The sequence below is a fragment of the Apteryx mantelli genome, chromosome 14, assembly GCF_036417845.1.
Source record: "Apteryx mantelli isolate bAptMan1 chromosome 14, bAptMan1.hap1, whole genome shotgun sequence".
Lineage (NCBI taxonomy): Eukaryota > Metazoa > Chordata > Aves > Apterygiformes > Apterygidae > Apteryx > Apteryx mantelli.
Window position 1 is genome coordinate 21107395 of NC_089991.1, and position 17686 is coordinate 21125080.

Genomic DNA, 17686 nt, shown 5'->3' on the forward strand with positions numbered 1-17686 from the left:
CATCAGATATTAAGGGGTGCAGATTATACTGCTAATGTTGACAACGGAAAGTAGCTTCATCATGCAGGCGCTTAAATCTCTCCTGGAAAATATGTAGAGATCTGCAAATCTTGTTTAAAATCACTGTGTTAGTGGCATGGATGACAACTACAGGAAAAAATTAAATTCAGTTCCAGTCCTGCTAAGGCTTTTATGCATGTACTTCATTTTAAGCACAGAAGTAACTTAGTTGATTCAAATTAAACAAAATCATCAGCCTTCACAGGATCAGGGCTTTATCTAAATCCATATGTATGTTTTGCTTGAGAAAAACAACATTTGCAGAGTTGAGCAGGATTTATGCAGTAGTTTCCGCAGCAAAAGGCTTTCCCCTCCCGCGCAGACCGCCGCTTCCCCAGACCTGCGCGTTCAGGAGCCAGCGCTGCCCGAGGTTGCATCAGACCACGAAGCTGTCCTCTCGCGTCCGACCAGCGACACGCCGAAGGGCGGAGGAAGAAAGGAAGGTCCAGCTTTTGTGGCTGCCAGGCACCTTTTTATGGAACTGGAGGTTTAATTATCCTTGTTGCTACATGTACAGCTACACTCGCACACATACGCCCCCCCCTCACCGCCTCGCAACGTGAGACGCTAAATCACTCTCCAGCATTCAGCTCACTTATTCCCACACTCGGGTAGTGAACTGAACAGCCTGCCAGCACACCGAGTGGAGAAGTATTTCCTTTGATTGGCTCTAAATTTACACGCTGCTAAATTAAACTCAATGAAGTCTTTTGAAAGAAGATGGGACTGATTAGTTCCGTTCAAACACTCCTTCATTACTCATCCCTCCATCAAGTCTGCTCCAACTCCTATCCAGGCTTTAAAGATTTTCCTCCCATATACGCAGAGTCCTAAATATCTGTCTGTCTCCAGTGTGCATCAGGATGGTGCATCACACCTCAGATTTCTTCCTTCCTTGAAGCAACCACCTTCTACTCCCACAAGCAGGAAACACACTTTAAGTGGAGTTGTCATGATACTTGCTGAATAAAATCCATCAGTTTTTCCTTTGGCCAAACTTCCCCTGGTGCCAGAAAGGATTTAGCCTGAATTACCAACTGCAAGAAGCCTGGTCTCATGAAAACACCGAAGAAACCCAGGATCTCAAACACACTCCTAGACTCAGCTTGTCTCAAAACAGGGAAGCTCTGCTTAGTGCCATCTCCGGACAAGAGCTTGCAAATCCCCAAAAGAACAGCTATATTGGATCAACTCAAAGGTCTACCCAGCCTAGCATCTCTGCTCTGGTGACCAGTAAATGGAGAAAGACTGGTCCTACTCGTTCCCTGAAAGCCAGTGGGCAGAGCACAATGAACACAGAGCAGAGCGGGAGCTCTTTTCCTAGCCTATCCCGAAGACCAGGAGAAGCAGACGCCATCCAGCACCGACACCTGCACCAACACCATCACCTTAGGGCTGGATCACACCACCACTGCCCAACGCGGGAACCAGGGACTCTGGGGCATCACAGATGCACCCAATGCCAACTCCTGCCACCCCAGGACATCGCCTCCACAAGGAAGGACTTTGGGGACAAGGAGTAAATGGAGGCCTCTCCTTCCACTCCTTACTGCAATCCTGTTTCCCCACTCTCTTACACTACTACTTCCTCTCTCTGCTTGTTTTTTTTTTGTTTTTTTTTTTTTAATGTAGCTTTAAAAAAAAAAAAAAGTAGTAGTGTTGGTGGGGGTCAAAACACTCCACCACAGTGGTCAGTGTGGATGGCCAGAAAAAAGCAGAGGAACAGGGAAAGCACATAGCAATACTTTCCTGATGTATTCTTGCAGCTTCCAAAAGATCCCGACCCAGAGTCTTCCTGAACAGCAGCTTGTATCTTCAAGCTCAACAACCCTCAGTGGACCTATTTTTAAATTGAAAAAAATAAAAAAGAGAAAGGGCTTTCTTTCATGAATTTGTGCAATTGCTTTTTGAACGGATCTGAACTTCCGACACCCACAACATCCTTTAGCAATAAGTTCCACAACAGTTTAATTTACACCATGTGTTGAAGTAACACTTTCCGCTTCTGAGATGGCACCAGATATCTTCCTTTGACCCTTTAGAAATGAGTAGGACATCAAAGACCCAACTTGAGAACTATAAACCTTATTAAACCACAACCAGAACAAAACAGCAGCCCTTCGTTTTTAGGAGACAGACAAACGAAACCTTTGGACAAAGCCTCCGTCTCTCACTTAGGACGCTGCCAAGTGCAACATGGCTACAACCAACCCCTGGGTTTCTAAGCTGGAAAACCAAAAATATTACTAATGGGCTCAAACTCCATCCATTCTCAAAGGATATAAGTGCCTTTCTTGTGAATACCACAGTCAGGACCTCAAATTTAAGAGCAAGACATAGGATTGCTGTTCCCAACTGATCTTAGAGCAAACTGATGCTTTTTCCATAGGAAACAGGTTTTCTTTATTTATAAGACAAAGGACAAAACAGGGATAATGAAAAATAAATGCACCCCCCTAAAACTTGAGCTGTAAGTCTGGAAGAAAGAAATTCAACAAAGCAGTGGCTGAAAGAAAACTTGCACTTCCATAAAAATAGAGCTCACGTGTACCGAGAAGGCTGGTAGCAGATCACAATACAGCCTCTTTAAAGCCTACAGCCTCATGCCTGTCTGGAATATGACATCGGCACAACAATTAGCAGCTTGCTTAGGTCCCAGGTAGGAAGGAAGAGCTGCCATGAAAAAGAGGGGTTTGAAGCTCCTGGAGAGAAGCCTGCGCACGCTGACATCTTGTAACAAGACAGACAAACGCAGAGGGCGGAGAAGATTTTCAGACCAAATGTTATACGCATACTAAGCATTTCTGGAAATGACCCTCCAGCTTGCAAAGCAAAAGGCACAGTAACTGTGCCCCCCACCTGCACGGGGAGCATTTGCACTCATCTAAGGACATCCGTTCGGGAGGCAGCAGCACCCGCGCACAGCCGCAGCCTGTCAGCTCCGGAGCCCCAACTGGACGACTGCCAATGCAAATTCCCCTTGTGCCGAGAGGGGCATCGTTTTCAACAATCCTCTTTTGTTAAAGAAAATCAGGTACTAGAAAAAGTGCAAAGGGTCAAATTCAAAGAAGCTTCTGTTCCCGGCAGCAACCCTCCCGTGAGGGCAAGCTATGCTCCCGTGGCGTGGCTCATTATCAGCATCTCCATACAGGAAAGTTCTGCTCCACAACTCCAGAAACCCCCCTCCGTACCAGGGGCTACGGAAACGGTAGCATTTGCCATTACGTTCTCTATTAGCAGAGACGTTTTACTGATTTTACTAGCTGCGCATCAGTTAAGTGCTGCACAGCTCAGTGACTGCAGCTGCTGTAGTCCTGGGTGGCAGTTCAAAGGAATTCAGTAACAGGAGCATATTTCATTAATGCCTTCTGCTGCTGGGAACACACCATTCTTTCATGTCCTAGCTCAAAGCATGCGCTGAGTATACTATGTCACTCCAATAAATCTATCCGCAACCTCATCTGAATTCTGATCAGCTATTCCGCAAGAACGCGCAAACATCCCAGTGAATTCTCCAGCCCCCGTCATGCGCTTTTTTCTTTTTTTTTTTTTTATATATAGCCAACAGGAAGTAATAACAATAAGCTAATCCCTGTTCTCAGCTACGGATCAAGGGAGCAGTACCGGAATTAGAGCAGTCTTGCAAAATCATCTGAAAATTTACTAGTTCAGACGTGGTAGCTGTTCAGCCACCCGTCATCGAGATGGCCGATGATAACAAAAGCACCAGCAGCGCTGTGCTTGTCTACAGGCGCAAATTATTCACAAAGTTCCCCTCGCTGATCATCAGGCAGCACTAGAGAACAATCAAATGATGAAAGAAGTCAAGGAATGCATCCCCAAACACCCTTCAGCTGAGCTGGTGACAAGACCTCCAAGTACTCACAGTCTCTTTGGTTCAGGCCAGAATTTGATAATATTACTTTAGAAAACTGTTTTAAAGATACATGGGTAAACCTGGATGTCATACTGAAGAGATGCAGGCAGGACGTGACCTTTAAAGCACATATTGCAATCAGTGTTAAGTCAAGATCCCATGTCCGGCACCCCCTCCACCTCTGATGGATTCTACTGTCAGCACAGCAGCACAAAGAGGAAGGTTTTGTCTGAAATTCAGTCCGTGTACAAGAGAAGAGACAACTGGAGGACAAACAGACAAAGGACTACTAGGAGACCACAGGAGATGATTTGCCAGCACTGTCCTGTTCCCCAGTGCATTACAATTGGGTTTTCAGAGCCCCGTGCTTCCAAAAGCAGGACCATTCTGCAAATACGATCATCCTCTCATCTTCCCGGAGGCACAGAGACAGAGGCTCCCATAAAGTACGAACCAAGATAAAAAAAGCCAGCCTGGAAATACTGATGTTTTGGTGGACACAGGCATAGGTGACCATGTATCTGCTCAGCAGATCTCAGTCCTGAAGATCTGCCTCAAGCCTTCCCTGCCCTGAGACCAGATGGAGATTATACCCTGGTTTCTGGCATGAAGCACAGGATTTCTTGAATTTCCATTAGAAATGGGAGCCACGAGAATGCAACTTGCCCATACTAAAAGCCCAGTAATGGCTCTCATATGAGAGAGCATAGATCCTGTCTTTCCAAATGTGACTAGCTGGAGATAGTTACCTGTAGCACATTTTAATGCAGAGGATTCAATATGAAGACACCAGCTGAAGGGCAAGATGCTGCAAGAACCGCAATGAGTTACTGAAGCTTGCTCACTACCTTTGCGAGACTGCTGTCAGGATTCGTAGAAAACCTCCCTTTCTTGTGCATGCTGAGAACATTACAGAACAGCGACTTGAACTTCTCTTCCACTCCTGACACATCCCCACGAAAACCTTCCTGAAGGAATCTGAAGCTGTGCTTCACATGTTTAATGAGGCCGTTAAAGCAGGGTCCGAGTTTCAGGTGGTCAGATAGAGTCTATTTGTTGACTTCCTTCAGGAGGTCAGAGAGCGATAACCAGTGTCCATGCTGAATCCACCCGGGGCTGGACAGGGGACAGCCTGTGCAACAACAGGCTTCACCTGTACAGCGGAGGTACTAGAAGAGCCTTAATAAGGTCTGAAAATCTGCCCCTCTTTTAGCTGGTAAAAACAAACATACACACGAGAGCATTCCCCACTGGCTTCACTAAGAACAGGATTTGAGAGTCTCTGATACCTCTTTTTCCCCCTTTACAGCCATCTTCATCTTCTGTTAATGCTTCTTCCTTCCGGAGATGAGGCCTAACAATTAATTGCCTTCATCCTCGGTGCAGGCCCACAATTAGCTCCTGCAGCTCTGCACGACTCTCACATCCGAGAAGCACCAGGGACCCCATCGCGTACATGCCCCTAGCCCGTGCATTTGTCTGAGCTCCCTCCCTCTGCGGACAGGGTTCTGATCAGCAACGCTTCCAAAAGGAGGTAGCAGTGAATTCTCCTCTTAATTAAAGCCAATATTAAAACTACAAAGATGCTGGAAGATACCTGAATGCACTTGACAGATCAAATAACTGGATCTGAATAAAAATTAATAATAAAAGCAGAATAATAAATAATAAAGAACCTATCACTTTATGCAAAGCAGAAGAGCCTTGAATGGCAAAACAAAACATAAAGAGGAGCTTCCTTCAGGGACTTGTGCAGATGTTCCAGATGGAGCCCCGACACGTTCGTCCCTGATTCCCCCAGGACAGAAACAGGGCAGGGAACAGACCTCGCTGGGGAACGGATACGCTGTGCTGAGCTGACGCAGGCTGCGCCCGGTTTAACTCAAGCGCTGATGTTTCAGCGTGCCGCTCGGGGCGAGAACGGCGCAAAGGCTGACCAGTACCTGCAGGTCGGCCTCCAAGCAGGGAGCCGTAAAACCTGCCGGGGGCACAACGAGGGCAGGGACTGGACTAAGCAACCTGACACCGTTACCCAGCGTACGGCACCCACTTTTGTTGCATTCGGGGTGCTTTCGCCTGGTCTGCTCCTCTTTCTGTCCTGCCTGGCAGGAAAGCATGTTCCTATCTCCAGCAAAAACTGCAATTAACCCCAGCTCTCCATGAAGCACGGCACCTCACTAAGGGCCAGCACAGCGCTAAGAGCCAGGAACCGATCTGCTGGAGGGGCTGACCTCAGCAAGAGGCCTCACGTACACATATGAAAGAGAAGATGATAGCAAACACGGTCTCACCATATGCAAGATTTCAGCGGAAAGGGTGCATAACTGCAACACGGACCATGCTGCTCACACTGCTTATCAAAGCATCTGTAAAATGTTTATTCTTTCTACTTGCTCGTCTTCATTTGTTCCTACCAGGACTGGGCTGCGGCATGTTAAAAGCATCCCTACACAGGGAAAAAGTTGTGGGAATGTCTTCCCATATTTGGCTGCCTACAAAAAACCCACAGAGCAAGGAGGCCACGCTTTTAGGTTTACATGAATAAATAATTGCTAGAGTTCTGCTGGTTAGGAACGCCATGTCCCCAGCCAGCAGGTCTTGCTCTGACCTTCAGCAGAAGCACCACTTGGAATTTGGACCAGTGCACAGAGAGAAATTTCTAGCCCAAGAGGCTAAAAAGTAGCCAACAAATCAGCCATAAGGTCATTTGGATAAACACCTTTCTCTCGCTCTCCTTATTCCACAGCCAACCACTCCTGGAAGACGACAGAGAAACAGTGAGGCCCAGCAAAGCACAGCAATAACTACGAGCAATATCCTGGACGTTACAGACTCGTGTCCCTTTAGGGACTGGGGAGGAAACTCACGTCCCAAATACTTGGCTGCTCCAGGTTCTCCCTTCTCCAAGCTACCTGGGAAGGACTAAACAGCTCTGGCAAAACAGTGATCCCTGCACACAGGTTTACAGAGCCCACGGCTTGACGGAGAGTCAACTCTCTGGTTTTACAGCGTTCTCACGAGCCCGATGTACGTGCCAAGAGGAGGAAGGCGAGGGTGCACACACAGACCCTTTTGAGGGACGGGGCAGCCTACAAGGGCGACGGGTGCTCTGCAGAGGAGGCAAGGCAGGCAGGCTTGTGACTCCTGGCACAGGGAAACGGTGGCTCTGCCAGTTCGTCCCCCTTCGTCACATGGGCTAGGCAGCGCACACGCTTCGGCTCGTAAAGCACCAGGGCTGAAACGCGAGGCAGCGATAACCAAACAGGAGGCAAGGGGGAGGGAGGACCAGGATAACTGCGGGAGAAATGTGCTCACGGAGCTGGGTTAGAGCTCAGCAGCTCGTGTTGCATCATGCAACTTTTATAACTGCCAATAACAAATAATAACAATAAATATTAATAACCCCCACAGGCTACCTGCTTAGCTTTCAGCTAACATCAGCGTTCAGCCCATCTGACAGCAGCTCAGCTAAGATACCGCGTGGCGTCTTTCTTCCATGCAAGCGCTGCCGGGTGCTGAGGACACACAGCGAACCCACCTGCGTCTCCGGTGACAGGAGGTGCCATAACCACCATGCCGGCAAGGCGAGGGGGATGTCAGCAGCTCAGGCCTCCTCGCCACCATCATCTTGCTCTGCTCCAGCGTGCCTGACCCACGTGGGCCAGCAGCGTCCGAGGAGCATGGCGAAGCTGCTTGACTGCACCGAAAGCCTCCTCGCTAGTTCATTTTTCCTCCGAGACATCAGATTGGTATCACTGCTCCTACTTCTGCTGCTTTACTCCTGTCGAACAGGATTTATGGATAACGGCTGCAGTGCCCTGGTCTAACTGCCCACGGCGTTTTGACCCAGTGCAATTGCCAGGTGAACAAGCTCGCTGCCACTCAGCGACACAGCTCCTCCGACTCACGCACGCTCTGCCCGAGCTGCGAACGGCAGAGTACAGCGGATGCAGTGCATTTCCTCGGCTATTCAGCACGATCCATTTTTTGCATTACCATGCCACCTCTGCCTATATCCCCCATGCATCTGCAACAGAGGCCACTGGACTGATGAGTTGACTATATATGGCATATCACAGATTAAAAAAATGACACCTGGTAGCTAATGTTTGCAACAGTGTCAGTCTGGAGCCAAGTTGTTTGAAGGCTGCTGTAGTCCACAGCAGAGCAGACATGAGCACTCCCAAAACTCCACTGGCAGCCCCACGCTTCCCTCGCATCACCAGTACCTGCTCGTGTTGCAGGCCCGAGGCACGCGTGAGCCCTAAGCACGGGCCGGAGCCCCTTCCCATGTGAGATCCTGCCCAAACAGAGCTTCTTTGAAGAGCTCACATCCAAGGAAGAGGAGGAATTGCAATCTGCCATTGACCACAGCGAGAAGCAGAGCCCGAGGCGCACCAGCTGGGCTCTGCTGCCATCCAGGGAGGCACAAATGTCATGAAAAGGTTTCCAGGAGGAACACGGAGAGCAGAAGAAGCACAAGACCTCACATCGCTGCTCTCTCTCTCCCCATTAAGCGAACCCAAGAAGCATCAGAAGGGTTGATCCTTGCAATGCTGAAGAAACACCTTGGCCAGAGGCAACCTGTGTCCAGGTAGGGCCCCTGGCAGCTACTGCAAGGTTGCCCTTGGCACACATCCATGTCGATCTGGAGAGACGCTCAGGTGGCTGTGACATCAGACCCAACTACTGCATCAGCGGTCACAGCAGGATGCAACGACCATTTCTGATCTCATCTTGCAACCCTCACTCTGGTGAAGCAGCCCTAACTAAACGCAAGAGCCCACTTGCCTGCAGGACTGCTTACACAAGCAAGGTTCTGCTATCCCAGGTCATAAAGAACATTTTCACGTCAGGCTTTTACGGCAAACGTTGATGCCAGACCGTATTTGGTCCTGTTCCTTTACAGACTCCAAACAGCATGCCGAGGCACCCGCGAGGAACCGGGGCGACCAGGGCACAGCAAACGCACAGGGTTGCTCCCACCGCCTGTCAGCAGCCCCTTGTCGAGAGCAAGAAACCGCACGAAGAAAGCGGCTGCCTTGTTTCAGCAGCCATTAAATGCTTCGTCTTTTTGATATTCCTGGCAGACATGTCGGCGGCACTGACAGTCACGACCAGGCCTTTGGAGCATTATTCCAAACCTAATTAGTTATTTAAATAACACTGTGTATACAAACAACCTCACAGTTCAACATTAAACATCATTTAGCCTATTAATTAAATGTACTTAATAAATTCCTTCAGAAACTTTGGCATTCACAGAAAATGCTATTCTCCAGAGGGCAAGAGCATCGCTTTATTCTTCAGCGGTATGAAGTCTGAACGAGACAGCGCTAGCTGCAGAACAGCAAGAGCGCTCTGCCGTCTCCATCCTCTGATCCGCTGTCTCGGCCCTGCCCAGCAGCTCATTAGGAAGGACCTCCGAGGTGCCCATTTTCTGCCGCTCTTAAGCCTGCTTTTGCCAGCGTCCAGCTGCCCGAGGGCTGCAGCCAACTTATTTAAAGTGGTCCACGTATCTCTAGCACAGGAAAGCTTCAGATCCAGGAAAGGGACATTTTCTGCTCTGCTCAAGATGGAAGCATAGAAAAATCAGGCCATGCCTCAGAGATCAGAAGACTGAATTTATTAGTTATAAATAATTTATTCATCCGAATTTATGACAGCTTCTCTCGCAGGCCTCTGCGCCTGCCTTCAACACGCGACATCCTCACTCTGCAGATGGCCCCAGCTTTGGGGCAAACAAGTACACTCAGGTTTGTATCATGGCACGGCAGCTCAGATTTGTAGCAGTTTAGGACTTGCCTGTAGAGAGGGGACGCGCAGAGATCTGCAGGACAAACACCTTCGAAAACGAACACCAGAGAAGCTGCGTCTGGCACTGCACAGCCCTTCCTGAGGCCTGTTCCTGAGCGGCCGTACTGCCCGACCACTGCTCGGGTGGAAAGCCGCTCCACAACCTCAGCCGCATGCCACAGCTTTCTCTCATCAGCTCTCCATCGCTGCAAACCTCAGCTGGAAACACCTCTCCTCCTGCCTGTACCTATTACCTTCCGCTCCTTGCTGCAATTCACCACATACAGTACATAAAACCAAGTGGGTTTTTTCCCCTCTCTCACACGTATCTACCATTTCTATCAGCCTCTATTTTCTAGGTGATACTTTGGTCCTGACTAGCCTGGGAGTCTGCCAGGGTTCAGAGTATTTTTAGTTTCCGCGCCCCACGAAGGGATATTTCTCCAAGCGTGAAGAGGTGCCAACAGGCTGCAGGCACTTTCTGGAGAATTTGGGCTCCAATATGAAAGAAAACGCACACCACACTACTCAGGGCCTTAGGAACCCCAATGTCCCGATATATTTGGGCCTACCAACAGGCAAAGGTTTAATTGGCATAATGCAGCATCTATGGAAACAGAGCCTTTGGTACTTTCCAAGTTGCCACTGTGCACTCGTGGCTCTCATATCAAATAATCACCTCCTTCCCCCCCTTCGGGTACTTACTTCCCTGCTTCCAGGCTTATAGAGTTAATTGAGAGGGGAAAAAAGAAAAAAAAAAAAGCACATGCAAAATTCAGGCTCAGTATTCTAAAAATACATACCGCCCTGCATGCTGATGTATCATGTACACAACTCCCCCACCGGCGCACACACGCTTCCTCCGCACACATCCGCGCTCGCCGCACCACCTGCCCGGCACCTGCAGCCTCACGCCAGCTCTACCGCACGCACACACGCAGATGCACTCGCGCACAGCCCCACCGCCTCCGGGGGCACGGCGCTGAGGATGGCACGGCTGCCGTCGGAGCCTCTCCCCTGCAAGACCTTGAACTCTCCTCGAGCTGCTGCTCTGGAGAAAATCGCCTGTTTTAGCATCCCCAGCTTCCCTTCTCCTCCCTGCTGCCTCTCTCCAGACCTCTCTATTGCAGCATGGACTCAGCAAGGGCCAAGAGCTACCATGAAACATTTATATGCCAACTGTATTTACACGGCAGCTACCTGGTGCTGTTCCTGTCCCCCCCAAAGATTTTACGGTCTCAAAGCGTTCATCTCAGGCCGCTGGCCTTCTGCCATGCCCTTTCTCTGCTTGCCCCCATGAGCGTTTTTCCTCAAGGCTGGTCCAGCTTTGGTACAACATTTTATACTACTAAATCTAACGCCCTTCGAAAGGGCTAGACAGCACGACAAGGAGAAAAATACAGAATCCATCCACCCACACGGGTGTCAGGCCCCATTTCTAAAAGCAGGCACACTCCCAGCCAAGTCGGCTAGAGCACATCAGTAGAGCATTCGGCTTAAAAAAAGCACTATTTAACATTTATATCTCACCGTGCTGCCCCAGTGCCACCAGGAGGGGTACGCGGATTAAATGCAAAAGCCCCAACACTGACCTATGTCTCAGCACCAGCAAGAGAGAGGAATCTAATACCCCAGCACAGCCCGCTGAGCCAGCACAGCCTGCTGAGCCCCCAGGCCCAAACACTTGCATTTCAGCCCATCCCTGCTAACACCCTTGCTGCTGGGTCCATCCCAGTGCAGAGGTTTCCTTTCCGAACTGTTACCTCTCCTGAGCCAAGGAAACCTACTGGTTCGGCAGCGCTGCATGAGTCACCCTGCAACAAGCTCAAAAACCGCCTGTGAAAGTGGGCAAGCAAGGACCTCTCCAAATAGCTCTATCGATCCGTGAGAAACAGTGAGCTGCGAAGTTTATGAAAAATGCATTTCCTCTCTCTTCTATAGTACGTGCAGCTGAGGTGACAGCTCTTATTCAAAGGCAACCCATGGGCATCAGTCACAGCAGGCGCCCCAACGCAACAAAGGCAGCAAACACGGCTAACCACGTTCTGGCTACTCAGCGCTGCAAGAAAGGCGGCCGTCGTTCATGATGATTAACGCGGAATTGCAGGGTACAGGATTAATTGTACAGGGCAGCTGGCTGGATGCCCAGTTCAGGACCTCCCTTTCAAGCGAGTTGTGCTCCCTCAGGCTTCCAGTTTTGTGGCAAGATCCCAGTTAAAAAGCTGGAGGGCTACAGGGATCTGCCTCACAAGCCAAACCCATCCAGAAGCTGCTCGATCAGCCACTTGCAGCAAAACGCGCATGAAGCCATAGCAAGAAGATCTCAAACTCTCGTTTGAAGTGGTTCAACAAGCTGTCTAGGAATTAGAGTCAGTTACTCCAAAGCAGGTTTGCTCAGGACTGTTGCTGGCTTTGCACCCTGTGAGAGCCTGGGCAAGTCATTCACCTCTCTGGGGCTCAGTTTCCCTGGTTGTAACATAGGCACCACATTTATCAACAAGGTTATCATGGGGCTTCTTCCACTAAGGTCTGCTGCAATACTATCATGCTTAGACAAAAGGCATTATCAAATTTAACTTACGTTTTTCCCAGTACTAGTAAGTTTTAATGTGATACCAGAGGATGCTTTTCATAACCTACTGAAAAAAACACCTCGGGCAGCTATGAGCACAAAGAGAAAACGGAGAGGCCATCAGTACGACCAAGATAGAACTGACTCTCACGATGATTTCCATTCTTTTACCTAGGCATTTCACTCCAAGATTAAAGATTGAGACGTGCTGCTCAAGCACAAGGGCCTCCACAACCTGAAACAAAAGTAGGAGAACAGCTAGCCAGCAGCAGACAGCATTCATTTGGCTTTTTTTTTTTTCTTAAGGAAATTTAAAATAGCTAAGGGCTCCAAAGACTGCAAATGCAGAACTTAAACACGCAGGCACAGGAAGCTAAAAGAGAACATAATTTTCCCCTCTCCTGTATTCTGTCATCTGCCATCTCTACATTACAGAAACGATTTTTTGCCATTCTGCTTGTGACATGCTTACAGACAGACTGGCAGAAGTCTCTCCTTATGTGTTCTTCTCTGCCTAGCATCTTGATCTTAGTTGCATCTAGCAGTCTAGCATCCATTCTTAGTTGGTCTTTGGGCACTATTTTAAGCTTAATATCAGGGAAGAAGACAGGAAATTGCCTGTATACAAAGCACCATCAATTGCAGAGAGTCCACAATTTAAAAGTGTATTTCTCCTCTACTCTCTTCTCAGATGGAGCTATTTTAGGTGGTACTTGTAGCAATGTATGGAAAAAACAATTTGAAAAGTGGCAGTGCAGTGTCCCTTTAATTACAGCGATCACTGCATCACAGCTATAACACAGCCTATTAAGTTGCTCTTGGAAAGTGTTTGAAAATCACTCAGCCACTATTAACTACAAAATTGCTCTGGCCAAGCACACTCACTGGACACTGCACGTCCGCTTGGTCAGGGGTAGGTGCAGGCCAAAGTCCTCAAGCAGATGAGACGGTTTTACAGATCCCTCTGAAGGCATGACTCTTGCATTATTAGATGGCCCTGATCATCTGCACAGGCTGTGACCTTCCTGGTGTAATCCCGCCTTTTGCCTTTTCAGCCTCCACGAAGCAGAGCTTTGATCCACCAAGTTACTCCAGGTTCAGAGGCCTTCTTTCCTTTTACCGCCTAGACATGAAGGACGAGCTTGAGTTCCTGAGCATCTCTGCTTCAGACAGGCACACTTTGATGTTCCGCAGAGAGCCAGTCCCTGTGACTCTTCTGGTCTCTTCAAACAAAGGTGGAACCATGGCTTGTGATCTGTGAAAAAGAGCATTTTCCTTGGGGAAGAAAAGTCACACTAGCGCTCATCTCCACCTTGTCATCGCAGAACAGACGGTACTGATGCTTCAAAGAGCTTCTCAATCTTAAATCCTTATGACACGGTGACAAATTAGGGAACGTGTCTCACGAATTCCAGCAGAGGTTATGAAACAACATTTCAGTGAATGCCTTACCGGCCATGAGATCCTCTGTGTGTTGTCAGAGCTGCATCAACCCCCTCACCTGCACTCGAGAGCAGCTAACCCTGGATGGCTCCACTCAAAAGGGAAGACTGAGCTGACCACATTGTTACAGCCAGTTTAACTGCAAATTCAGGACACAACCAGGTGTGCAGCATGAAGGGTCCACAGAAAGAAATCCTGTGTAGAAAAAGCCACCCTAGGGTACTCCAGTCAAAGCCCAAAGGATGCTTACAAGTGAAAACTGAGGCAAGAAATTGCTTTAATGGAGCCACAAGATCCAAGCTTATGCTCCTGGTGGTTCTGCTTCTGACTACTTCTAGCTCCCTGAAGCACAGGGACTGCACCCATCAGAAGGTGCTGCCTGAGAAGGGCAAGCCAGATGGCCTGTACCTAACAACGTCCTGTAATAACGAACAAGAGACACCATGCAGTGGCTTGCTCCAAAAAGAAGGGTGGTGCATATGCAGCCAGAGGGGGCTGGACTGGAGCTGCATCAGGCAGATACGATCTTTGGAAAAACATCCACACTGGTGAGGAAGCAACCTAGAGTTTCAGGCCAGGAGCTGGTGGAAACACCACCACAGAGTCCATGAAAATGGTCAGCGATCCACCAATCCTGTGCCTGTGCAAACCCTTTAGGTAGTGAGTCTAGAGAGGATAACATTTGCCCCTAAAGGAACTGATAAGTTTACGAGCTAGACCTGGACTAAGGGCTTCAGATTCCCAGCAATTCCATTTTTAAGAAGCAGTAGTATCTTGCAGAGAGCTTGGAAAGCCAGCTCTCCATTGGCCAAGGACTGAGAAGCTCCCCAAGAGGAACAAGGAGGCAGCCACTTCTCCAAACCCTTTAACTGTTATTAAAAAAAAGGGGGGGGGGGGACAGGAAAGAGGCAGGAAGGAAGGAATGGGAAAGAAAAATAAGTTTCTACCTCAAAAGAGAAGTAAACCTTCCAAGCAGTAGGAACGCTCCAAGACCACAGCTCTCACCTGAGCCTATGACTGTGCTCACAGCACTTCAAAGTACTGTCCATGGGATTCAATGAGGTGAAGTCAACTTAGCTTCATCAGGTTAGCAAAGGCAGGAACCCAAAAACTAGACTGACTGAGGGAGGAGGAAAGCAGAGGGCAATCAGCAGCAACTGTTTTTCCTCTGTGATTTTCTCTTCCTAATGACAACAGCTGTGTTTCTATCCTCAGTATCCTTTGATCCAGAAAGAAAAGACCCACTGTTTCACCTCTTGAGCTTCTATCAACAGTAGGAGATCCAGTCACTTAAAAGAAGTGATGCATGCTAGGCACTGGGAAGCAGCAGCCAAAGGATACAGTGAATTTTTCTCTCTGTTTCTTGGCCTTTGCTCTATGGCTACTTGCTTGTATGACTACGCTGAACTCTCCTTGCCTGCTGTAAGGGCTAACAGCCGATTTTTAAGCACTTATTCCCTTTAAGCTCTAATGAAAGAGGCATCCGCAGCACCTTCAACTCTACTCTGAAACATGAGAACATCCTTGAAGAACTTTCTCTGCACCCTGGTGGTGCCACAGAATCCTCCCACCATATCAGATGGGGAGATGGGAAGTCCATCACAAGACTGCTAGAAGGACACATTTATGCTAAGGGGGCTTCTCCCACAAAGACTACAGATTTCAACTGTCCTTTCCTGCAAGCAGATTTTATCACATGAAGGACAAAACATTCTGCAGAGCTTTTAGAACAGCTGAATTGCCAAATACAACTGCTACATGAATCAAGGTTGTTTCAGTGACAGTCTCCATGCTGACTTTCAGTGGCTACAGCTGTCACATGTCAAGAAAAGTTTTGGTGAGGCCCTAATCCAGGGAACAATTAGGGGAGTGAGATATCTCAGTGCATCCGCAAGAGCTGCGCAGGGATACAGTTACTCATTTATTAAGAGTTTGCAACATCAGGGTCAGACAGTACATTTTTTCAAGGGCAAAGACTCCATCATTTATGCATTAAATGTTACATTAATGCCACTGTACAATAAAAATAATAATTGTAGTGGCCTCCAGTCTCCAAATCTGTCAGTCTATATCAAGTTAATAAAAAAAAATTAAAAGAGGACCAAAGCAAACAGCACTTCCACAAGAAGTCCTGAATTAGCTTTTAGTTCCCATAGAAGACAGAGCCATATGATGATCTACTTCCCTTGTTGTCACGTCTAGCTTCTGTTTCATAACAGCAGCGAGGCATTGCAGGCAAAGCACTTCAGGAGGATTGCTGCACTGCTCAGGTGGTTAAGCAGACCCGACCTTCAGCCTCCTGCCTCATCACAGTGCCTGAGGTGCGCCATAACCGCCCAGAAATGGGCTGCCTGCTGGTGCCTTAGTCTTTAATTGCAGGGTTAGGAAAGGAAGTTCAGCCAGCCTCAGCATATGGTCGGCTCCACGCAGCTAAACGCTTTCGAACGGCTCTGAAGGAGCCGGCACACTCGGGTGCATCAGTCCACGTGCGTGGCTGGGAGATGCTCGCTCACAAACACATTTCCAGAACACAAACTCTCCTTTTAATCAAGCAGTCAGTTCTGTTTTAGTGGAGATTTACTGAGAGGTTTTTTTTTTTTTCCCCTCTTGGAAGCAACAATAGATGGACAGAAAGAAAGAAAAGAAATTAATGAACGTAGTAATTATTCCCAAAGTTGCAAATAGGAGTGATTCTTCACCCTGAGACAAGTCTGGAAAACAAGATTAAAATGCTTAGGGGACATATTCTTGAAACTGCAGGTAATAGAACAGATAAAACATATTTACAGTATCTCACAGGGGACACGTACTTTTTAGGTAACAGCTATAATTCTGCTGTGAAAAATAATATTCTTCCATTCTTCACTGCAGAGTTAAAAGGATGCCCTAAAAAAAACAACAGAACAAAGTGTCTTTAATGGCAATTGGGTCTGGTTCCAGAAACGCAGGCTCTCCTCTCCTGCCCTGCACACCCAAGTGCAACAAGGAACAGAGGCAGCATCTGCAGGAACACCCAGCACACAAGCAACATTAATAATCTATGCAAATAGTACGATTTAACAAACAGCAAACGGAGGGCTGGAACGGGAGGTGGGCTGAAACAACGCTCCTTCTGCTGCTCCTTCTCCTTTCTAAGAGGAGGGCAGCAGCCTTGCCTTCCCCAACTTCCCTGGCGCCCGCAAAGCCAAGGCTGCCAGCTAACAGACTGCGCCTGAAGTACCCACCAGCAGAAACAATTTGTCAAATGTCAGATCGAATAAACTCTTATGAGACCACTGTACTCCCTTAAGCAGACGGCTGCCAAACTCCAAGAAAAAAATCCAAGAAACCTAGCTGGCCGGTGTTAAACCCAAGTGCTTACAAAGACCAGAACACTTCTCATTTTTAAAACACATCAGTACGACACAATCTGTTCCCATGCAGCACCTTCCAAGCAGGGCAGCCATCAACAATATCAATTATTGGGAAGAACATGGGGTTTAAATTACCACTCTGGGCTGAAACTCCACACAGCCCAGAAACTTCACATTCTTTATCTAGCAACGTAGCATCTCACTCATCCAGGGAGGCATTAAGAAAGCTAACGTTTGCAAAAGAGCTTTGAAGATGTAAAGTGGTGCCTAGCTGCCATGGATTGTTATCCCTTCACTGTATCTTTTCTTCAGCTTGGCTCCTTTTAACTAAAGGAGCAAAATCCGATAACGGAAGAATTGTAGACCCTGTCTCCTGAGTACTGCTAGAGCAGAACTACCTTATGGGATATTTGGATAAGCTCTTTGCAGGAGGGCCATCTTTGTGTTGTATGTTTGTACACAGGTTATCACCACAGGGGCTCAATCCTTCACCAGGGTCTTGGAGCACTGGCACCACGCAGCTCCTGGCAAACACAAGCAACACCACTCCATCTGAGCAAGCGCTCCTCCTGTCCCAGGCGGCCT

General features: G+C 48.2%; 1 protein-coding gene across 3 annotated transcripts in view; it reads right to left on the minus strand.

Moving 5' to 3' along the window:
- SIL1 (SIL1 nucleotide exchange factor) overlaps window positions 1–17686 on the minus strand; it is a 115367-nt gene that overhangs the window by 83128 nt on the left and 14553 nt on the right. The window contains exon 1 of one of the 3 annotated variants that reach the window (XM_013946929.2): window positions 401–1432. The exons of the other annotated variants lie outside the window; for them this stretch is intronic. The gene's annotated coding sequence lies outside the window, so the exon portion shown is untranslated. Of the gene's footprint in view, window positions 1–400; window positions 1433–17686 lie in introns of those variants that run through there. 3 annotated transcript variants of the gene reach the window in all.